The sequence below is a fragment of the Pelodiscus sinensis genome, chromosome 2, assembly GCF_052426305.1.
Source record: "Pelodiscus sinensis isolate ZL-2025 chromosome 2, ASM5242630v1, whole genome shotgun sequence".
Taxonomy (NCBI): Eukaryota; Metazoa; Chordata; order Testudines; family Trionychidae; genus Pelodiscus; species Pelodiscus sinensis.
Window position 1 is genome coordinate 105,047,061 of NC_143053.1, and position 25,464 is coordinate 105,072,524.

General features: G+C 43.1%; 1 protein-coding gene across 22 annotated transcripts in view; it reads right to left on the reverse strand.

Annotated features, from left to right (window-relative positions):
• LOC149525314 (uncharacterized) overlaps nt 1–25,464 on the reverse strand; it is a 398,451-nt gene that overhangs the window by 47,429 nt on the left and 325,558 nt on the right. Inside the window, exon 7 of one of the 22 annotated variants that reach the window (XR_016348820.1) lies at nt 23,617–23,711. The exons of the other annotated variants lie outside the window; for them this stretch is intronic. The gene's annotated coding sequence lies outside the window, so the exon portion shown is untranslated. The remainder of the gene's footprint in view (nt 1–23,616; nt 23,712–25,464) is intronic. 22 annotated transcript variants of the gene reach the window in all.

The following is a 25,464-nucleotide window of genomic DNA, read 5'->3' on the forward strand; positions in this document are numbered from 1 at the left end:
CTTGTTAGCAAGTCGCTAGGAGTTCTTTATATAAATCTGCTTTGCTTTTTTTTTTAATTATTAAAATAAGCATGACATTTATTAGGGATAAAGGCACTTTTGCCTACCCCTGTAAAATGCTAGGAAACCTTCCTTATCTAACATTAAACATTAGTCAAGTTTGTCCAGTCATTAGCCATTCAGGGATCACAGGAGTGACTGTACAAGACATGTCTACTAACAGGATGTGATACTGGAACTGGCAGTTTGCAGCGGGACACAAATGGTTCTAACATTTGTTGGTTCTAATATTTGTGACCTCCTTTACTATTGTCTGGATTATATGTCAGAATAATCTCTAAATCCCGTGCTGTTCCCACTGATGTAAATGGATAATGTCTGTTGACTTCAGTCTTGCAGGATCAAACTCTACTTCTACACAAAGAGCAAAGCAAAGCTACGGGATATTACTGTGCCTGTTCCCAATACAATCATTTTGTATACCTGCATCTTTTCAGAAAGAACTCTCATTTCATTACTCAGCTGGCATCTGTGAAGAGCTTATTTCAGATAAGATTTCCTCTTTTTAAAATAATTCTGCTATTTATAAGGCAGAGACAATCCTTAAATCATGTGTGTGTACAGTGCCCAGTCCAAAGGGGTCCTGGTCCTTGATTAGAGCCTCGAGGTCTTACGTACAAATTAGTAAACAATAATAATATATATTGCTTTATAATTCTTTTACGTGGTTTTCTTTAAAAGCATATACATGTATATGAAGCTTGATTCTTTGTGTGTCTCCCCATGCCCACATTATTGCCTCTGTTATAGTCATCTGCAAAATATTAAACATTTTTCAGATAAAAATAAGACCCAATTTTATCTGTGAATTCTCCCTCCATAACAAGATATGTTAGAAAGGTAAATTCAAATGAGCAGCAACAATCAATCTCAGGTCAAACTAGCACTGAAAACCCCAGTGGAAAATGTCCACTGGCAGATATTTTAAAACCAGTTATGCTGAATGCATTTAAAAAGAAAATGCTCTTAGAATGGGATTTGTTTTTAGTTCCATAAGTCTAGCAATCATATACTGAAATATTTCTTGAATTTTGCCAATTTTTTTGCCTTTTGTCATAGTCTGATTCCCACAATTTTCATGGGTTCTTATTTACCTCATAGATATGCAAAAGAGGGTCAATGCAAATCTTCAGTTATTTAAGACCACCTGCCTAATGTTTCTGCTTATTGTAATGCACAAGAAGCACAACTAAGATAACCTCTAGTGTGATCCCAGCTTGTCTTTTAGCTAACCCTTATAAATCCATTAATCACTTCTATGAAAGTCACTGCCTTCTTTAGCAAAAGATAATGTATGTTATTGGGATTACTCTACTGCATGCAGAGTCATTAAAGAAAGATAGACCAAAATTTATGACTGAGTCTGTGGACAGCAAGGCATTATTTTAACCATAAAAATCACAATCTGAAAGCAGAGTGGCCAAACTGGAGAAACCATTAAAGACTTATAATTACAATCCATCACTGTGACACTACTGTGGACATCTTTATTACTTTAAATACACTAATCAAATACTTCTGCATTCAAAGAAAGATTGATAGGCAGATAGACACAGAGAATGTCCCTACTGAGAGCAATTTAAAATTATCTATTCAAAAGGTAACAAAAAAGCAGCAGCATATTTGAATGGAATGGAATGCAGTGAACTGACTGTTTAAAAAAAAACCTTAAAAAACAATGAATAGTCTAGCAGCACTTTAAAGACTAACAAAACATGTAGATGGTATCATGAGCTTTCATGGGTACAACCCATTTTTTCTCTTTAACTGTTTTGAGTTAGGGTACCAGACGTGGGATAGAAACAATTGCATACACAAGAGATAGCCAGTCTCCCCTTAAAAAATATAGACATCTGAATACCTCATCCCATACAACCTATTAAACCCTCCTGAACTGGACCAACAACTAACCCACAGGTAATCTTCCCAGGAAACTTTAAATCAATTCTGTCAGGAAAATAACTAGCTCAGTATCTCTGTACCAGTCTACTCAGTTTCCTCTCTTTCACCACACGTACAAAGTTAGAGGAAGAATATCTTGGTGCTATTTACATAATTACAATTGTGGCTGTCAATATCATCTAATTGCATCAACATTCAATTTCATACCACACGGATGCTAAAATATGCTGTTATTATTGCTTCTCATATAAATATTTCAGTATTAATGAACAAGAACCTGTTCAGCATCTCTTCCACCCCTCAGGCCCATATGGTATTGTACCTTAATGAATATGTTATTAAGACGGAGCTACTTTCTCAGCAATGCCTGCAAACTTGACATTCATGAATGGTAGCTTCCTGAACTAGTGCTGGGAACAAAACACACATGGGCTAATTCTTATGAATTGAAATGATAGTGCCTGCACTGTTGCCCACAGGAGAAACGTTTTTAATGAATTTAGAAAAGACTGGGTTAGTGCCGCTTCTTCTTATAGACAAGAATGCAATTTCAGATTCTGTTTTTATTTACAATGGATGACCCTTCTTGCCATTTAGTTCCCATTTTAGATACAGTTAACAGATGATCTGACTATAGAAAATGTCTACATGCATTTTTCCCTCTCTCTTGGAAGGAAGCATCATACAGATTTTCATTAAAAAAACAAACTATATAAAATCTGAGGTCTTTGGGAGTGTATGGGGCGTGTGTGTCTTTTTTTGTTTGTTTTATTTTTCCTTGTGCTTATCCAGATGATTGGCTTCTCTGGAGACATGGATCAGGGGCAACATGCCAATTGCTTCACCAATGCAATGAAGGAAAGAACAGAAAATTCTGTGTCAAAAAAATTATAAACAGTTGGTAATGACACAACTACTTTCATCCAAGTCTCTCAAATACTTAAAGCGTGTAGGGCAAAAATATAGTGAATAGCTTCAATCAGGCTTCTCAGCTTTTGTACAGGGAAGAATACTCTCCCTTACAACATGATAGCCTTAGAGAAGACTAAATAATGAGAAAAATGCAGTAATTTGTCTATAGAAAATCCAATTAGCTTAAGCCAATATTTATCAGATCACTCCCCTCAAAACATTTAACTTCAATTTTAAGTGAGTTTTAGTCATTTGGATCAGCCTGTCCTTCCCTAATGAAGCTGTCAAACCTTTCAGACCCTAATTCATTTTCAAATACAGTGGAGCCCTCTAAACAGAATAGGGAGGTTACTAAATATATTTGAGTTTCCACTGCATTACAACAAAAACTCATGTATCAAATGCCAAAACATAATGAAAGCTTTTAGAGGAAAACATTTCAAAGTGAGGTCCAAAAGAACACACACAAAGCCTGTCAGCAAACAAGTCCATCCCTCATACAGAATCCCGGTGCAGCATACTGAAAAAAGTCAGGACGTGACTAGATATTTTCAGTCTACTTCAAGTTTCTCCCTCTGTCATCATTCCTTTCCTTTTATTGACTCAGCGTGAACACACTGTCCAGTAGTCTGAGTAGAGAAGACTGTGAAAGGTCCCATGAAATTTGTGACTGACCTTATCATTTGTGAAAAACAGACAGCCACAAAAAGTTTACTAGCTATGAGTCAGGGCTGGGACCAGCCATATCAAAGACAGTCATGTGTCTGTAACGAACAGCTAGCAATAAACAAGAGTTGCCTGAAGGGGAAATGAGACACATTGAGGTACAGTCAGTTCCTGGTCTGAGCATTCTGCTATTGCCACAACAAAAACCAAACAATGTTCATTTCTGTGCATATATCCTCAGTAACAAAGGCAAGGGTACAGTGCTGCTGTTAAATACCAGTTCCCTCAATAATGAGATCCAGAAAGCTTGACACTGTATTTTCCCCTTGTAGAGGAATTTATATTCCAAAGAATACAGTCTGGGATCATGTATATGTACAATACTCTGCGTGGAGATATGAAGCCTGGTTTTCAAAAGCATGCATGTAGGAGCTGACATGTACAAAAGTTTGCATGACCTATAAAAAACCTAGTCCATATTATGTATCTCCAATTTAAATCTCCTAATGTAGATTTTTATCTTTTTGAGAATTAGTGCCTTTCAGCAGTTTTAGGAAGGCTAGATTTATCAGCAATCAAACCAAGTACATCATGTCCCACCAGAGCATCTGTTTATTTAATTTTCAGTTAATTCTTAGTCATCATTGCTAATCTGAGAGTTTCAGTTTAATTTAATACACAATTTTAAGTGAAAATTGTTACATTCACACAAATATTTAATTTACCTGGTGTGAAGCTCATCACGACATTCATGGGCTATTGCCAAGCTCCTGTCTTAGCCCTGAGAGTTCTTTCAAAATAATTAGAACACTAGAGAGTTCTTTCAAAATAATTCCCCTTATTTCAAAATAACAAGTAAAGTGTCCACATTTTCGAGCTCGTTATTTCGAAATAAGGGGCTGGTTATTTCAAAATAATAACTTCTGCTTCCTATGAGGAATAACTCTTATTTTGAAATAGTTATTTCGGGAGTTATTTCAAAATAAGTGATTTTGAAATAGTTTCCTCGTGTAGACATTCCCTTAGGGTTCAGGCTCCTAGCCACACTGGCATATTCATAATCACCAAGGAGTGGCAGGCTGTGGTGGAATCTTCACACATTAGGCATTCCTTCCAAATCCCTCCTGTAGAAAAAGACATGGCCTTATACGTAACCATTTACCCATGATTTGATTGAAATACAGGAAAGGAGTTGTTTTCGCATTACAGGCAGTCCCCGAGTTACGCGGATCCGACTTATGTCAGATCCGCAGTTACGAACGGGGCCCTCTCCCTGGTCTCCAGCAGACCAGGGAGAGGAAGCAAAGCGGCGGAACACGCGGGCAGCGGACAGCCCAGACGCGTCTGGGCTATCCGCTGCCCGCGTGTTCCGCCGCTTTGCCCCCGTCCCCCTGGTCTGCAGACCAGGGGGACGGGGAGCAAAGCAGAGCAAAGCCGCGGAGCCCGAGGGCAACAGGACAGCCACGGCGCGTCTGGGCTGTCCCGCTGCCCCCATGCTCCGCGGCTTTGCTCCGGACGCCTGCGGTACGGCAGCTGGGGCGCTGCCGGCTGGTCAGAAGCCTGGTCCCTATCTGCAGACCAGGGGGACGGGGAGCAAAGCAGAGCAAAGCCCCGGAGCACGCGGGCGGCGGACAGCCCAGACGCGTCTGGGCTGCCCGCTGCCCGCGTGTTCCGCCGCTTTGCTTCCTCTCCCTGGTCTGCTGGAGACCAGGGAGAGGGCCCCGTTCGTAAGTGCGGATCCGATATAAGTCGGATCCGCGTAACTCGCGGACTGCCTGTATATTAAATATAAGATATTATTAGGATAAAACGCTTTGTATTTGAATCTTTCCAATCATTGACCCAATGAATGAGAAATGTTTGCAAGATTTTTCTCTTGAACGAGACATTATTTCTCTCTCCCCTTTCTCCATCATAATCCACTCCCAGCTTTATTCCACATGGTGATGCACGCCATTATTACTAGTGCTGCATGAAAATGTATGCAGCTAGGCCAAAGGCCCTTTACAATTGTCTGCGCCAATGGTATTAATCATCAGCTAAGATTTGAAAATCATAACCACGAGACAGCAATCGAAACAGCTCTGCATCATAATGACAAAATGTGCAGAGCAACTTGGAAAAAAGTACACCTCTTCCTACCTTCCAGTCTCTGTACAATGGAGGAAGCATATTAAAAAGTAGGCTCATTTCAATGTTTTTTATTGCAACGATAATTTTTTTGCTCCACTTGAATATATTTTTAATTAAATGACCTTAGAATAAGAACATTAATCAAGGCACCACTGCATGGCATTGTCAAGGGAATAGCTTATCCTGAATGTGCCTAACTATAATGGAATCGCTAGTGAAAGGATGGGGTTTAGCATAGTCTGATATTGTACACACACACTTTTATTACAGTGGTCTGTTGTACACAGAAAATATTCAAGTACATTAACTCATTGTTATTTTAAAGTCTATATTCACTTTTAATAAAATATTCAAATACGGCTCTGAATAAGATAAGTTTTCCTTGAATAATATATGGGCTGGAGATATTTTATTAACTGAAAATACATGTGCCATTTATCATCGCATGCAGAAGAAAAAGGTAGAAGGGTGTAGTTTACATTTCAGCTTGAAATAAAAGAGATGACAAGTTTTCATCTGGGCTCCTACTCAGCCTCTCTGCATGCACATGGAAAATTGCCAGCATGCAAATTTGCACCTGTACCTATGCAGATTGAAACTCCTATTCCTGTAAAATCCTAGCCCATGCACACACATTGTCAGACCAGTGCAAATACTGAATGCTTCCTCTGGCAGAGATGCATGTGCAAACAGCAGGCCTTTGGAAACAGATGGGCCATAACTTGCAATACATGATCATGAAAGTTATTTTATGAACAGAGATACATTAATTCAATGGCATTAAAAGGAAGTTCATATACAATAAATAAGCTACACTAGAGACAGAGCCCTCAGAAGAACTTCGAAAGACTCATCTAAGATTCTTCCTTTGTCTCTGGTGAACATATAGTAGGGGAAATTAGGTTTGCCAACCCTCCAGGATCATCCTGGAGTCTCCAGGGATTAAAAATTAACCTTTAATTAAAGATTGCTTCATCTGACGAAGCCTCCAAGAATATATCTAACCAAAATTGGCAGCCCTACATGAAACAGTTCAGAGTGTTCATCTCTGCTGGATGATACATCATGGGACTATCCTTATCTTTCCCTTCAGGGCAGGCTAATACAGACAAGCCTGTGATAGCTCTGAACAATCCTTTCAGGAAGAGCAAGAGTCAATTTTAAGTGGCCTCTGTACAGAGGCCCAAAAGGCTAATCCTGTTTCACTGAAGGATATCTGAGCTTTGCAGTATACTTGATAGATGCAGGATCAAGCCCAAGAAGAGAGAGATGAGGCCATATGTGCCAGGGCCTTAGTTTCACAAAGAAACATGAACGCGCTCTAGGCAGTTATTTTTTCTCATTCCACATGTGACTGACTTGATGGAAGCTACAATCTGATACTGAAGAGTGATTTAAGAAATTTTCAATGTATTAATACCTAAAACTTTCAAGAAGACATTAGACGGCATGAAAAACCTAAACTTAATCCCTTAGTACATTTGACATTCATCCTTGGTTTACATCTTTTAAATTATACTTTTTCAACAAATATTCAAAGCAATACACAGCAGAATTTCACACAGAAGTAGGCAGGTCATATTTAAGGTAGAGTAAAATGTCTGTTTGATATGTGAGTAGTCACCTCGGACACTGCGAAGTTCTATTATTCCATGCCAATTTCCATGCAGTTACTTCATTACAAGCACTTTTCAGGAACCTGTAATAAAATGCCCATAACTTTACTTATTTCATTTTGTAAAAGCAGAGTGTATTTTTAATAGGGCTGTCAAGCAATTACAAAATTTAATCATGATTAAAAAATTAAATCACGATTAATCGCGTGTGCCTCCCCTTTGAAATGCCATGGTGGCATTTCAAATGGACAGTGCTGCATGGAGCCTCGGATCAGCTAGAATCCCCAGCTGGCCCCAGGCTCCATGCAGCGCTGCCCCTTTGAAGCACCATGGTAGTGCATCAAAGGGGCAGCGCAACATGGAGCACAGTATCCGCTGGAGTGCCCAGCTGATCCTGGGCTCAGTGATGCACTGCCCCTTGGAAACGCTGCCCCGTCGTCTGAAAGGAGCCCGGGATGAGCTAGAGTGCCCAGCTGACCCAGGGTTCTGCTGCCACAGGGAGCCCAGGATCAACTGGGAGTCCCCAGCTGACCCCGGGCTCCATAACTGCCGCTTTAAAATGCTGCCTCTGGCGTTTCAAAGGGGCAATTGCTGTAGAGAACTGGGTCGGCTGGGGATTGCCCAGCTTATTCTAGGTTTTCCTCGGCAGCTGTGCTGCCGCTGCCCTATTACAATGCTGCCTCCATACGCATTTCAAAGGGGCAGCCCTGGAGCCTGGGGTCAGCTGGGGATTCCCCATCTAGCCCTGGATTCTGGGAAATTCCGTGCAGAGCCCAGGATCAGCTGGCGAGTCCCCAGCTGATCCCAGGTTCCACTGCCCCTTTGAAACATGCAGTGGTGGCTTTTCTAAGGGGCAGCTTCCGCACAACTGATCCCAGGCTCTGCATTGGGCTGCCCCTTTGAAGCACTGCAGCGGTACTTCTAAGGGACAGTGCAGCATTAAAGCCTGTGATTAACTTCTTTGAAAAATTAACACGTTAATTCTGGACTGCGTTAATCGCAGGCTTTAATGCACGTCGACTGACAGCCCTAATTTTTAATTTCCATTTCATTCACTTCGGCTTGCTCACCTCCAATATATGTGAAATCGAGAGGTTTGTCAATTTATTCACTTGGTAACATACAAGCCACAGTACCACTTCTGCTCTACATATTCCATTGCACAGTCTGTATTGTTATAATTACCTTGACCAGACAAAAATGTATCTTATTGACTGACTACCACTGGTGCCAAGGCCTTCCTTTATTCCTTTTTTTAAAAGTCTTTAAAGTGCTACATAGTTCTGTCTTTTGTTCCTCTTCATCTAAGTGTTTATGTTTTAGCATCCGGTAAACACATGCAGTAGGATGTTTTGACATATTCCAAGAACAACCACCCAACAAAGCCAAGTACTTTCATTTGATCTATAAGTCAACAAAACTGTTACACAGCTAACCATAATCTATGTTTTGCAAGCTTAATCATGTGAAACTATATCACTAGACTTGCAAATTCACCCACTTATAACTTTCATTGTAATATCACTAAGAAGACACCAATTATAAAATGACTTACTTATAAAAAATCAATAATTGTAAATAAGTAATCTTATACTAAAATAATTTAAATATTACAAATACTCTGGATACATAAAGAGCACATGGTAAAACATACTGAAGAGCAACAGGGCTGCTTTTAAGGATCTGTCCATGCTACTTAAGCCACTTATGTTAATATCTGAAGGTGGCCGGAAGTAGAAATAAAGGCCCGAACTAGTTCTCCATATTGGGATGAATATCACCCTAAGGCAGTATGGGCAATAAGTGCCGATGGGCTGCATACAGTTCACTACGGTTAGGCCCTGGCAGGCCATCAGATGTTTTATTTACCTGCATATCATCAGGTACAGCTGCTCGCAGCTCCCACTGGCCACATAGTTTGCTGTTGTTGGCCAGTGGAAGTTACAGGAAGCAGTATATAATATAAATATAAATATAAATATAAATATAAATATAAATATAATATAATATGCATGCCACTATGATACCGAAGCTCTGCATGTTTGAAAAACCAAATGCCCAATAGTGTTTTTCTCTTGGGGTTCCTCTAGGTCAAAGTAGGGGGGAATTTGTGTGTTTATTCATTCTTTGATTTCATTGTACAGGCAGTCCCCGAGTTACGCGGATCCGACTTATGTCGGATCCGCAGTTACGAACAGGGTTTTTCTCGCCCCGGAGGACTGGAGCGGCGGGACGCCCAGATGCGCTGCAGTCACGCCGCCCCCCTCCTCCAGGGCGAGAAAAGCTGCTCCACGTCTCCCTGGTCTGCTGGGGGGGGAGCCCCCCCAGCAGACCAGGGAGACGGAGCAAAGCCATGGAGGACGCGGGCGGTCCCGCCACCCGCGTCTCCCTGGTCTGCTGCGGGGGGGAGGGAGAGCTAGTGCCCCCCCCCAGCAGACCAGGCTTTTCTTGCCTACGCCTGGGGTAGAGCAGCTGGGGCGCTGCCGGGTTGGTCCCACAGCGCCGTTCCTCGGCGCTACTGGACCAACCCAGCAGCACCCCAGCTGCTCTGCCCCAGGCGTCCCCAAGTCAGCCGCTGCTGAAACAGACCAGGGGCTGACTACAGGAAGCCCGAGGCAGAGTTGCTCTGCCCCGGGCTTCCTGGAATCAGCCGCTGATCAGTTTCAGCAGCAGCTGACTTGGGGATGCCTGGGTTTCTTAAGTTGAATCCGTATGTAAGTCAGAACTGGCGTCCAGATTCAGCCGCTGTTGAAACTGATCAGTTTCAGCAGTGGCTGATGACAGTTCCGACTTACATACAGATTCAACTTAAGAACAAACCTACAGTCCCTATCTTGTATGTAACCCGGGGACTGCCTGTATTGTATTTTATAAGCATCCATTCTTGGTAGAAAAGATGGTATCGGGGCCATCAGGCTCAAGCTTAGCCTTGTATCTTTCAGCAAGGAGCTTCACAGTCAGGGATGCTGGAAAAGCTCTGTTCACAGTATCTGGTAGTTGGAATCTGTACCTATCGGTATTATCTCTAGGATACATAGGTAGATTTAGGGAATGTGGAGGGTCTATGAAATAGCTGATCCCAAGTTCATTAAGTACATTCTGGATTATGACCAGGACTCTAAACTTGGCTCTGATGCAAACAAGAAGCTAGTAGAGTTTGTAAAGCACAGGGATAATGTGTTCTTTGTTGTTACTGAAGAGTGCCCCTGCACACACTCTCCTCTTCACGTTTTTTTGCAGTAGCTGCATCCCGGTACAGAAAGTTACAACAGTCCGTCCCAGAGCAACAAATGGATGGCTCACCTTGGCTTGTGCTCACTGGAGAGGAGTAGGTAATGGTTCCTGAAGAAACACATATGAAATTAGAAATTTCATGCCATTGTGGCAATCTGTCCCAGGAGTGGTTAGGAATTTAGCAAGGCCACCATTGTGATGATCTATAGTCTGATTACCTTGATTGCTTGTGATGTTAACACACTGGCAAGTTTCTCAATTTTCCTATCATCATCAGGAGAGTCCTGAGCAAGGCAGAGGAGGGGATCTCAACATGCTGTCCTTGTCTGAAGATACTACTCCTGCAGCTTCCATTGATCAGTAATGGAGAGCTGTGGCCAGTAGAGGTGGGGGAGTTGGTGCCTGTGGATGGGGGGCAGCACATGGAACCACTGCTGTACATGCCAGTTGCATTCAGGGGTGGAGCAGAGACAAGGCAGCAGTAGGCTTGCCTTGGCTCTTGCTGCTCCATCCTTGGTGCAGCTGTCTGGCTGCTCGCAGGATGGGTGCTACTTGAACCCACGGCCCTGCTCTCCTGAGGCAAATGACCTATCGCCTGGGCTACCCAAGCCAACAAATCCTCCAGCCACCTGTTGAATTGTTCCAGGCATTGGCTATCTTGCTGATGATAGAAACTGAAGGCTCAACTAGACTACGCTAGAGTGTCGAAAGAGGATCTCACTTTTGAAAGTGAAAGTAGTTTAGATGCGGCTTTTTCGGCAAACTCACCCACTTTGTGTTGAAAAGCAGCATAAATCTCATGGAATTTGCATATCCTCTTTCGACATTCTAGCAGAGTCTAGATGAGCCCTGAGTCATTGGAGAAGGAAACAGCTGAATGTCATCCACATGATGCTAGTCACACTGGAGAATCTCATGTTCTTCCTGGGCAACCACTCGAAGACATGAGAGAAATGAAACAAATGTTAAGCCGTGTGTGACTTGGCAAGATAAAGAACAAGATCTGAACATTGTGACTTCATTTCAGAAGATATGTGTTTTACATGAGAGTTTAACATTGTGACATACATTTTACATCAAGCCGTGGAGAAGTGGGTACTTGCTTCCTGAGGAAACATGTAGAAAAGTCCTGCTTTGAGATCCTAAAATGTAGTGCACAATGATAGGAGAGGGCAGGGCATTATTTGCACATTCAATTGAACTGAAACATCCTGCATTTCCAAAAGCTATCAGTGGCATATTATAGTGGCACAGAGGCACCACTATTATTAAAGTTTCATTACAACTTCTGCTTCAGGTTGACCTTTCTGAGTCTTCTAAAATCATGCTTAGCCATGTACTGCAAGTTAAAATTGACTCACTTTGTCAAATTTTACCCACAGTCATACATTACACCCACTGAATCTCTGTGGGACCCAAATTGAGAACAATATTTAAGGGAAAAAAAAAGGAGATGAAGCGCTAGTACATTTCAGCAACTGTGCAGCTGGCACAGTAAAGGTATGTGTGTTAATGGCATATATTGGGGTATTGTTGAAAGAGGCTGTAACTTTTTATTTCCTGGTTTTCTGAAGTTTAAGGTTTCCTCAGCTCAGCATTCTGCAAGAGGAAAACATTCCACCAAGCAACATTAACTCTGAACTAACAGCGGCAGATATAGGGAAGGGCAAGCAGGGGTGGCTGCCCCAAGCCCCGTGCTTCAATAGGTCCCCGCACATGCGCTACTACCAGTCAGCTGTGGCCATGGCGCATGTGCAAAATTGTGCTGCCCCGGGCCCCATGCTTCAATAGGCCCCGCACCCTGGGCCCCACAAAACTCTCATCCGCTCCTGTGAATTAATGTCATTTTTCTCATGGAACAGAGTAGTTTGTATTCATGCTTAAACTTGGGAAACCCAGAGAAGTTCAGCCTCCAGTCCATGGAGTGATTATAAAGCTACAACAACTATGGTCTAAAAAGAGACAAAGTATGTGCACAATGTCGGATCAGAGCCATTTGGGGCTAGGGAAAGGACTAGGACAAGGGTCCCCAAGTTCTGCTGAAGAAAATTCCAGTCAACAGTGAGTTGAATATTAGAGAAAACTGTTTCATGTATAAACTCTCTGTTCACACTGACTGGGTAACACTATGGGATACACATTTACCATTTCAACTGCTCTGTCTGTTGAGGTCACTTCTAACAGTCCATCCTGAATTTGTGCCAAATAACTCCAGTTTGGCATGCCTACATTTTCTGGATGACTTGCATTCAACACAGGCTTGTAGGACACAGGATGGGAAAAAGTTGTCTTTGAAAGCAACTTGCTTTAGTTAATGCCCAAAAGAGAGAGTGGGAATGCAGGTATAGGAATCAGGGCTATTTCTCAACCAGGGATAGAGAGCCTGCGGATGATATCCTTCTTTATCTCAACATCCAATGATCAGTGTATTTAATCACTGATGCATGCTTCCAAATTTACACTGCTATTGTGCAGACAATGCCTACCTCTAATGGCTGTTGTGGACAGTCCATAAGGGGAGAATGCAAAACATCAGGATGACTAGGGGTGTGAAGAACATACAGAAAACTGCATACTACACTACAATGCTCCTGTCATGCTCAGGTAATAATGGGATTTTCAAAAGTAAAGAATTTACTTTGCTAGTCCCAGGGGACAAAGATTTGGTTCTAACTCACTGTGTAATCTACATTGTGTGATTTACATATTATAATGAGTTACTGCCATATGCTAATGACATTTCCATGACTTTTTAAAAGCAGCCTATTGATGCTTTCTGTATGCATTAGGTGCTTCCATGATATTGGCACCTGTTTCAGGCAATGGTTCCAAGGTAGACAGCTTGTTAGACCCACTTTAGAAAAGGAAGGCACATTTTACATGTAAAGAGAAGCTGGTGAGAATATTAACTCAAAATGATCCAGAAGAGGAGCTACTGTTTCCCTTTTCACAGATACCTGTGGTTATCAGCTAGGAAAAAAATCTACTCTTGCAAACTATTATTACCAGAAAGGCAAGCTAAAAAATAAGGCTTAAATCTAATTCTGGTAAAAGTTTACCAGGTCTTAGAATGGACTTCAGTTCTCTTCCCCTTGTACTTTTACAAGATTATCATTCTGTAATCACATCCTTTTGCCTGAAACTGTAGACTAATTCTCTTTTCTAATAGGCATCTCTTCTAGGTTTCCACAGGCAACTCCTTGTAGTACTATCTCTTGGGATTGAGGAAGGGTATGACCAAGCAGCTATCCATCTAGGTGAGTCCTGGAATGTTCTAACTAATCTTAAAGTATTTTAACTCTATTATAGTTCCCAGTGCAGCTTTAAAATCCCTGCAAGGTGCCTCATCCAATGCTCAGAAGATGTGTGACTTCTTCCAAAGGACACAGACACCTTAATCTGGAACAGGTACTGAAAAGATTTTCTACATGTGCCAGATTAGGCAAATACCTTCCCAGTCAGCTAGGAAAACTCTGGCCAATGTACTTTAAAGAATAAACTAGCGTCTGACTGGCTAATAGTTTACTCAACTTTTATAAGTAAATACTGTATTGGTCACAGAAAAATCTGGCATAGATTCCATTGGATATAATGCATATTAACTGGACACATCACTTCAAACTAATCTATAAATCTAAGATCTGTTCTTTAATTAGATATACAAAACCCAACTACTCAGAATTGCACCATTAAAAGGTAAGGTCATGTGTGAGTTCTTCCAGTGTGAAGTATAAATCTGACAACTTCTTCCCATGTTTCAGCCTCAGGTTGGAGAGAAATCCAATCTGCCATGAAAAGATGAATTTGTTGAATTCACAATAAAATATATCATTAGATTGTGGCACTTTAACAAAAATAAAACAGTTATGTTTGATAATTGAATTTCACTCTAAGTACTTGTTTTCCAGAGCAAAGAATATCATAACTAACTTTTGACCAACTTGGCCCAGTCCTGAATTCACAGCAACTATATATATGTTTATGAACTTTAACAGATAAATGTCTCTGCATATTTATGAGAAAAATGATGCCCCACAGGATGATATTTCATTTGATCATTAAAAAAAAACTAACTCTTTTCCATCAGGGACGTTCTAGTAGGTATCAGATTTTGGATAATAGAATATTCTTTTTCTAAGGTCTAAAAGTTTGGAATTATTAGATATTCACAAACATATACTTTGTTGCATAACAATCAAACTAGAGAGGAATAATGCCAGAATTTGGTTGAGCACAGACCACCGAAGTAAGTGAAATTAAACTAACTGCCTTCACATATTTCAAATATACAGGCATGGAGAAGACACTATTCAGAGTATCCATGACATTAAGCTTTTCCTACTAGTACCCTTGCTACTGGTATTAGGGTTTGGAATAATATGTATTATATATAATATATATATATTAAAAAACAGAGACACATTCCTTTCCATCCCAAAGAACATAAAAACAAAAACAAGAGGTATAATGTTTGGACCATTCTTAAAGTTAAAACCACAATAATTTACAATACCAACTAAATTAAAAGCAAAAGACTTCAAACCTACAGGGAACAACATTAATATGGCTTCAAGCACAGTAAGGAAATAGTATCCTAAATACCCTGTATTGTTCTCTGATTTGTGCAAAGATAGCGGTTGGAGAAAGGGATTGAGATAGTGTTGGAGAGTTATTCTGAACAGATGTTTATTGCTGATAAATCTTCATTAATATACATACACATACTTTGATACTGCTAGTCAGGCTGAGGAGTTAACCCAGAAGAAGAATGTGGAATCAGGCCCGTATGCAGGAATTTCTGGGATCGGTGCGGTGCTTTTTAAAAAATGTGGACTGCAATTGTATTAAATATAAAGGAGTTCAAAATAGTCATGCAATGAATGTGCATGAGAGAGGTTCATGAAACATTTGAATGGAAACAATGTTTGATCAAAATGATTTTGTTATAACATACTAAATATTTATACAGTAATAAAAGTTTTACAGAAATTACCTTCTGGGATCATGGCGGGCAGTGCGACTGCTATGTCCCGCCCCTCCCCTCTCCCGCTCCCTCGGCCGCCTCTGCCTGCTGCTGCTCTACGTACTCATCGAGGCCAGCGCAGGGTGAATGTGGGCAGGGCGTCTGGCCAGCGGGACAAGGGCTGGGCTCGGGCCGCTCCACACGAGTGGGGGGCGCCGTTCCCCTGGCCCTGCCCCACTGCCACCAGCCCTGCCCGCCCATCGTCCCACAACACTGCACTCTCTCATCCCCCTACTACAATGATTCTCAAACCTTTTGGCCCATAGCCCACCTGGCTCAATGTAAACGTTTCCATGGATCATCAGATGCTAATGGAAATTCACCATTAATTACATAATTACGTCCGAGCCATTTTGCTAGTGCTGCAGTTAGGGAGAATGGTTTAATTTAACTAGTAAGGAAGGAAATATTAATTTAAATTATTAAACAGAATAAGCCCTTTAACTTTCTCATGTTTATCCAATTTCATTTCAAATAAGGTAAAACATGAATCTATGTCCAACACAAAAGGTTCCCATGTTTTCTTTATTTATGGGAGGGGTGGGAAACCTTTTTTGGGTCAGGGGTTATGAAGACAAGAAAAATCAGTTGAGGACCAAAAATACGAGAAGAAAAAAAAAAGCCTCCAATAACTCCCAACCCTAAGACAGTTCCGGCACTCCAGCCCCACTAGGGGAGAGGGTGGGACAGGGAGGACTGAGATTAAAGGCTTCCAATAGAATCTTAGGGCTGGAAGAGATCTCATGAGGTCTTCAAGTCCAACCCCCTGCCCAAAGCAGAACCAACCCCAGATTTACAGTTGATTCACTGTCCTGGGGCTGTTGTGGGGCTGTGACAAAAATTGGGGGGGTTCAGTGTACTAGACAGGGCTGCCAGGTAGAGGAATGGAGGTACAGAATCTGGGTAGGAGGTGCGAGCAGGAGGTGGTGAGGGTTTGAATGGGAGGCAGAGTGCAGGAGCAGGCTGGGAGTAGGGCATCTGCCAGGGGGATGGATCAAGAGGGAGGGAAGGTACAGTGTGCGGCCAGCAAGAAGGGCGCAGGAGTGGGCTGGGGATAGGGTATCTGGCCACGTGGAGGATGCAGGAGCAGGCTGGGGTTAGGCTGCATGGCCAGGGGAGAGGGTGCATGAGCAGGGGAGGGTGCGGGAGAAGGCTGGGGGTAGGATGTCTTGCCGGTGGGAGGAGGGTGCAGAAGTGGTCTGGGAGATATGTTGAAAGACAATAGCCACTATGCATGAAATTATTAGATACAGGCAGTCCCCGGGTTACGTACAAGATAGGGACTGTAGGTTTGTTCTTAAGTTGAATTTGTATGTAAGTCGGAACTGGTACATATTGTAGGGGAAACTCTAGCCAAACATTTCTCCAGAGCTCAGTTTTATTCTCCCACACTTCACTTCCCTCAGTCCTTTATTCTCAAGCTGAGGTGTCTGCTGAGAAAAGCGCGTCTCCCTGGTCTGCTGGGGGGGGGGGGGGGCGCGCTAGCTTCGCGTCTCCCTGGTCTGCTGGGGGGAAGCAGCTAGTGCGGGGTTGCCTCACCCCGTTTGTAAGTAGGGATCCGATGTAAGTCGGATCCATGTAACCCGGGGACTGCCTGTACTCCCAATGAAAAAAAATGGGTTGTAAAAGTGTATTAAGCATGATGGAAATAGTTAGATAGAGGGTACGTCTAGACTACATGCCTCTGTCGCCAGAGGCATGTAGATTAGGCTACAGACATAGTAAAATGAAGCGGCGATATAAATAATTTAAATTTACATGGCTGCCACGCTGAGCCGACAAACAGCTAATCAGCCAGAGGCATGTAGATTAGGCTACAGACATAGTAAAATGAAGCGGCGATATAAATAATCGCCGCTTCATTTTACTATGTCTGGTAGCCTAATCTACATGCCTCTGGCGACAGAGGCATGTAGTCTAGACGTACCCTAAGAGTTAACTTGATCTCAGTCTATAATTATCTACATGGGAAGAAGATAGCCAAGAGCAGACAGCTTTTTAATCCAGCAGACAAAATCATTAACAAGAACCAATACACAGAAGCTGAATATATGCTGAAACTAAACAAAAAGAAAGAAAATATTTAATAATAAGAGTAACTTAACATTGGAACATCTTATCAAAGGATATGGTGGATTCTCCATCACTTAAAATCATAATTGAATGCATGAACAATTTGCTCCAGTTGAAGCACAAATTCTTGGATTTAATTAGAAATTATTGGATTTTACTCTATGGCCTGTCCTGGGAAGGAAGATAGACTAGAAAATCAGAATAGTTCCTTCTGCTCTTAAAATCTATGAATTTAGCCATCAGGCTAGCTGTGGAAAAAGTAGTAGTATATTCTAATCTTTGGTTCCTAACATCGGATGAAGTGAAGTGCCTACTGAGCAGCCTGGATGCAGATTTATTAAAAATATCTGTTCAGAGGCCTGATATCTTAACTGTTTTCATGTAAAACTCCAGTGACATGTGATATCTTTATGAGAAATTGCTATAATAGGAATTCTGTTTCAGCTATACCCTATGTAAACAGGAAACTGGACTCAGTCTGCCAATGCATTACCCACAGGACAGAGATCACAGAGGGAAAGGGGGACATAAAAACAGATTAAATCCCATACTGCCTGTTCACTGATGAAACTTGATCACTTCTGTTCAGATCTTCACCACAGATAAAGCCAGGATACAAGCGTCTTCAATGTACAGTAAAACTCCCAATTGTCCAGCATCCCGTGGTCTGGCACTCCTGATAATCCGGCACCAACTGGAACCCGTAAGTGCTCCGGACGGCCGGACAATTGGAGCTGCTCCGCACCGCTTCCCCAAGTCTGCTGCTGCTGCTGAAACTGACCAGTGGTGGAGTGGGGGAAGAGGCGCAAAGCAGAGTCTGCTCCAATTGGTTGGTCCCGCAGCACCGCCCCTCCATTTGGTTGGTCCCGCAGAGCAGCTCCAATTGGTTGGCCCCGCAGCACCACCTCTCACCCCCCTGCTCGGTGCCCGGCAGCACCCCAGCTGCTCTGCTTCGCTGCTGAAAATGACGAGTGGCGGACTTGGGGAGGCCGGGGGCAGAGCAGCTGGGGTGCTGCCAGGTTGGTCCTGCAACACCGCTCAGGTGAGGGCCGGTGCTGCAAAACCAACCCGGCAGCACCCCAGCTGCTCTGCCCCACCGCTTCCCTAAGTTGCCACTGCTGCTTGCAGTCCCAGCTGGTCTGTCACCAGCAGTTGCGCGGGGCTTCCCCTGCCACCCCCCCCCGACCCTTCATAGCCCCCCTTCTGGAGTACCTCCTGATACTCTGGCATATCCGATAATCCGGCACCCCCTGGGTCCCAAAGGTGCCGGATTATCGGAAGTTTACTGTAGTTGGATCAAGTTAAAATACGTACATATAAAAACCAAGACTGAATGGTGTACCAGTGAACTCAGGAATTGAGTGACTACAGTCCAAAGTTTCATTTTCAAAACTGACTTAGTTCCAACTAACTTTCACTGAGACATTGGGCTTTGTCATTTACTCACTTAAGGAAATTTTACTTTTAGCTTTTATAACTCTCCTTTAAAGTCAATACAGAACTCTGTGTCCGAAAATTAGGAGTAAGTGCAATAAGGAAAAGCAATCTTTTAACACTTGTTCTCATCCAGTTTGATTAATGTGTATAGCTACAATTTTTTTAAAGGGTCCTAATTGACTTGAAGGATGCACAAAAGACTCTAGTCCTTTGTAAATACTGTGCAATGTAAGAACTGAAGAATATAAGAATGACCATACTGGACCAGACCAAAGGTCCATCTAGACCAGTATCCTGTCTTCCAACAGTGGCCAATGCCAGATACTCCAAAGGGAGTGAACACAAACAGGTGTTCCCTCTCCTGTTATCCATTTCCAACCCCTGATAAACAGAGGCTAGGGACACCATTCCTATCTATCCTAGCTAATAGACATTGTTGGACCAAACCTCCATGATTTTATCTAGCTCTTTTTTGACGCCTGTTAAAGTCCTGGTCTATACAACATCCTCTGGCAAGGAGTTCCATAGGTTGATTGTGCGCTGCATGAAGAAAAACTTCCTTTTGTTTGTTTTAAACCTGCTACCTAGTAAGAACACTGTGCCCTGAATTTTTGAAGTATCATGTTATATATTATCCGGACTGTATGGATTGCCAACAGAGCCCCTTTTATTATGGTTTTAGGGTTCCTTGAAGAAATCTAATATGGTGCTGAACAAGTGTTTGTCAAGCTGCAGTTGGAATCCAGTTCCAACTGTCTCACTGTCTTGCTGTATGACTTTGGAAAAGCACAAACCACTTAGCGGTTCTGAAGCTCAGTTTTCCTATACCTAAATGAAGCTTGTGGCCTTCCTGAGGGTTAAGGACCATCCATTGGAAAATACTGTTTTAGACTACTAAAGGAGTAGGCAAGGCAGTATTTCTGATAGTCAGTGTATGTTTAGATCAAATGAATATATCAGGTACCTCACTTTACAGTTAAATAGCTGCACACATACAAGCACCACATCCATGTTTCAGATTACTTAAAAGTTAATATTGTTTTATTGTCTGCTTTTCCAACACTGTATTTGAAATTGTTCATAAATTTCATGTTTTACAAGCCGTTTTCCTCCAAACTGTTAAAAGCTTATTTTACTCACTAGCTACATGCACATTTCAAATTATGGGTGCCATTTTGCAAAGCACTTCAATGTGTGCTTAAATCCACCCTAGTCAAGTACATGTTAACTTTGTTGAAGCGGTGTCAAGGGAGTAATATCAAGATGCTGTTCGGTTTAGTACAGGATTGTCTAATGTGAGGGGAAGAGGGACTACTTTTTCTCACAAACCAATTTTAAATAAACTGTGACCCAATGGTTTTAGGCTCTGTCTGACTTGTAATTACTTTGGGGGGCTGGGAGGGGAAAGACAGGGAGACAAATCAAAGGGTCATGCAACCTTGCTTTAAAAAAAAAAAAGCTGCAAAGTAAGATTGACTAGATGTGTGGGAAGTTCCTTTCAGAACTCTAGAAGAATGGCAATTGGAGTTCTTCTGAACACAAGAGCTGCCAAGAAAAGCAGCCTTGCTCCTCCCAATTAGTAAGTTTCAGCAGTGAGGATTAGCAGAATCTCTACACTTCTTCCAACCTCACATAAATGTGGATTATTTGCATAATTATACATTCACACCATTTGATCAGGCTCAGAGTCATTCCTCTCCTCACAGCAGCAGTGAAAAGATTTCACTCCAGCTTTAGAATGGTAGTGACTCTCAACACCCCATCATTGAAATGGAAGGACAGAGATACGGGGAAAGAGGGGAGGAGCCACTCCCCAAGCACCCCTGAACAAACAGCTGATTTTATGTTTCTTCTTTTAGGGTCAGACAGGTTGACTTGCTATAATCCCATCATCTGCAATCTTCCACAGCTTGTGCTGCCGAAAGATTTTGCAAATCAGTCTGACTGATGGAAAATAAAGGTGTTGCAAGATAAGTTTGAACTGCTGAGCCCCCCACAAAAGTATATTTTCTGGCATTCCTGAAGGGCAATCTAGACTTTTGCATAATATTTTACTTACTTTTATCATATTCACATTTTACAGCATGTGTAAGTAAACAAATGTATTATTCAGTTCTGCCCCTGTAGTTTAATCGTCAGGCTCAGCCCTAGTTACAGTTCACATAAGATTTAGCTACAAGAATCTGATGCAGGGCTTATCTGAATGGTAACAGTTTTATAAATATCCATGCAACTTTATTACACTACTTTTCTTATTCTTAAAATACATCCACACACCTACCCGCCTCGTGTTAGTTTTCTGAAACTAGCAACCAAACACTCTAAAATGTATTATGTGCTTTTTAATGGCATTCGGTTCAAATTACTGGATATTATCCAGGGTCAGGAGGGTATCTCAAGCATATGGGTAACCATATGCTTTATCACTAACCCATATATCCTTTGTTTTTGTTCCCAAAAGATTTTAAGTGTATTGTTCTCTAGAAGAGAACTTGCTGCTGCCACTTCACTGTTTCCACAATATATTCCAATCATTGCAGACAAAAATATAAATATATTCTGCATCAATCCCAGACTACTTCAGGAAATGACTGTAAATGCTTCTTTCAGTCTGCACTTTATCTTCATATCTGAAATGATGATCAGTTCTCTCAGAACTGAGTGATCAGCATGATGGAACAGCAAGAGCCAATTATTGCTGATCTTCACAGACTAAAATACGTTAATAGTCATGTGCTTCTCTCTGCTTCAACAATTCATTTGTTTCTACAGTAACTCTTCTAGAAAAGAAACCCCACAACATTCATTGGCTAACTTAAAACTGACAGGCATTTACGGGTTTCTTGCAGGTTTGGAACTTCTGAGGAAACTGTTACTTTGTCTTTCTACAGAAGAGAGCAAAGAGTAGATAAAACAGTAAAAATCTGTCATGTAATTATTTCTCCATGACAAATAGTTATATTTCTAATGCATATTTTTTAGGAAGTCTGATTTTTTAATATTTTTTACTATATCAATTGCTGTCATGCAATAACAGTATAGGTATATATAGCCAGTCATTCAATTTGCTGGCTTATTCAAAGTCATATCAATAATAGCACTGTAACAACAAAATAAGCAAAGTTTTAGGTACAGGCAGTCCCCGAGTTACGCGGATCCGACTTATGTTACGAATGGGGCTTTTCTCGCCCCGGAGGACGGGAGCGGCGGGACGCCCAGATGAGCCGCGGTCCCACCACACGCATACTCCAGGGCGAGAAAAGCTGCTCCCCGTCTCCCTGGTCTGCTGGTCAGACCAGGGAGACGCGGAGCAAAGCCTCGGAGGACGCCCGCAGCGGGACAGCCGCGGCGCGTCTGAGCTGTCCCGCTGCAGACGTCCTCTGCGGATTTGCTCCGCGTCTCCCTGGTCTGCTGGGGGGGGGGGGGTGTGCAGCTAGTGCCCCCTCCCCCCAGCAGACCAGGCTTTTCTGCCCACGACGCCTGGGGTAGAGCAGCTGGGACGCTGCTGGGTTGGTCCCGAAGCGCCGCTCCTCGGCGCTACTGGACCAACCCGACAGCACCCCAGCTGCTCTGCCCCAGGCATCCCCAAATCAGCCGCTGCTGAAACTGACCAGCGGCTGACTACAGGAAGCCCGAGGCAGAGTTGCTCTGCCCCCGGCTTCCTGGAATCAGCCGCTGATCAGTTTCAGCAGCAGCTGACTTGGGGACGCCTGGGGTTCTTAAGTTGAATCTGTATGTAAGTCAGAACTGGCATCCAGATTCAGCCGCTGTTGAAACTGATCAGTTTCAGCAGCGGCTGAATCTGGACGCCAGTTCCGACTTACATACAGATTCAACTTAAGAACAAACCTACAGTCCGTATCTTGTACGTAACCCGGGGATTGCCTGTATTTTATTGACAAGATTCAGCTCTGAAATGTGTGGCCTCATAGTATGAGCCATTGACTTTTTCTGCTTGGTTATTTTTCATATATAGATTGAATCCCTCCTTAAATGTAGAGGACTAAATTTTCAATATTAGTGGGGATACATTGAACATACAAAAATGAATTGCAAGTGAAAATATGTGCAACACAGCATCTGCTCCTTAATTTACACGTGTTAGTATGTGTAAAATATACGCACCAATTGACAAACGTAATAGGACAGTATTACTACATAGTCTTCTTTCAGTCTTCTTAATCTAAACACACTGTACATAATACAGATTTTAATTTAATACTGCACAATAAGCATAATGAGGCCTTGATAAGTGGCGGCAAGCCCTGCTCGCCAGCTGCGCGGTTTGGCATCCTGCTCATGCGCAGACCGTGCTGGGCATGCGCTGATCGTGTTGCGGCTCCATGCCGGCTTAAAATCTACTCACTCCGAGCATAATTATTAATGTATACTTCATGAAAATATAGTGTATTCTAAGAACAAAGCAGTATTTAATATACCATAAGTTCAGAACAATGTCCTGGGATAATAATATCTTTCACAATTTGGCAAAATATTTTTTCTTTAAGTATTGTTCAATACAATTTACATTTATAAAAGAAATATGTATTTTCTACATACCTTTTATTTATTTATTTATAAAATTGGCAGAGCTGCATGATGCCTGGCTCATCTCCAGGTGGCGGATAGAAGGGGGGCCTCTTTTCAGAGGTTATCTGCAAAATAAGTGCTCTTTGTCATGCGAATATGTAGCTGCGGACCAGCAGCAGCAGCATTACCAGGATGTGATGGGATATTGGGTGGTATCTGATTCTCTGACTAAAAGTCACAAGTGCCTGATGACAATGTTGTGACATGGTGAGTGCAGCCTGCCATTAAATAAGGCTGCCCTACCCCCTCACTCTGTTGGTTGAGGGTTTGGGATACTTGGGTCCCTGGTATACTTTGGATAATCCGCTTGGCGTATGAACCATGATTGGTCACCAGCATTCAAGGGATAGTGACTCCTTACGTCACCCCAGGGAAGAGAACCCTGGCAGAAAATTCTCCACTACCTTGTGGGTAGATTCGGGAGATCCAAAGGCTATGGGAGTAAACCCAGACAGATAATCCGGAGTGGAGACCCTAAGGCGGTTAACAGTGAGGTTTCATCCAATCTGTTTTTCCAGCATCTCCTGCAGTCACCTCAGTTCCTAATGTACAGGCTTTTGTCTTTCCTTTGGATCTAACGGGAGCGACCAAGAGGGGGACAGTGCCACTTGGGCAAAACACTTTCCTCAAACACCAGCCCAGGCAATGCAGCGCGCAGGAGGAGACACTTTCCCACACACAGCTATACACAGCTACTACAGTTGATACAATAAGCCAACTTGCCTCCGGCTTAGTATCTGGAACATGTGGACAATGACTCCTGGACTTGAACCTGATCATGATCTTACAAACACGGATTCAATATGTAAAACAGCTAAGCATTACAGGTAAAGCATTTGACCGTGTCATTTTTAATCGCCTGCAAAAACTCGCAGATTGAGTCTATCCAGAAACACAGTGTGGCTTCAGGGCTGGAACGTCAACAATGGACATGATTTTTTTTTCAACAACTACAAGAAAAATGCAGAGAGCAAGGAAAGCTGCTGTTTATAGCATTTGTGGACTCAGCAAAGGCGTTCAATACAGACAGTAGATCAGGACTGTACAAAGTGTTAACTAAGATTGGTTGTCCACCAACTCTACTCAAGCTTTTAATAGCTTTTCATGAAGATATGAAAGCAACAGTGTACAGGCAGTCCCCGAGTTACGCGGATCCGACTTATGTCGGATCCGCAGTTACGAACGGGGCCCTTCCTCTCCCTGGTCTCCAGCAGACCAGGGAGAGGAAGCAAAGCGGCGGAACACGCGGGCAGCGGACAGGGCTGTCCGCTGCCCACGCGCTCCGCGGCTTGGCTCTGCTTTGCCCCCCCCCCCCGGTCTGTAGACCAGGGGGACGGGGGGGGGGGGGCAAAGCAGAGTCAAGCCGCGGAGCGCGCGGTCAGCTGACAGCCCAGACGCGTCTGGGCTGTCCGCTGCCCGCGTGTTCCTCCGCTTTGCTTCCGGTCCCCCTGGTCTGCAGACCAGGGGGACGGGGAGCAAAGCAGAGCAAAGCCACGGAGCCCGAGGACAGCAGGACAGCCACGGCGCGTCTGGGCTGTCCCGCTGCCCCCGTGCTCCACGGCTTTGCTCCGGACGCCTGTGGTACAGCAGCTGGGGCGCTGCCAGTTGGTCCTGTAGTGCCGCTCTGGGCGCTACTGGACCAACCGGGCAGCACCCCAGCTGTTCTGCCCCAGGCGTCCTGATTCAGCCACTGCTGGTCAGTTTCAGCAGCGGCTGAATCAGGATGCCTGGGGCAGAGCAGCTTGGGTGCTGCTGGGTTGGTCCAGTAGCGCCGAGGAGCGGCGGCACTACTGAACCAACCCAGCAGCACCCCAGCTG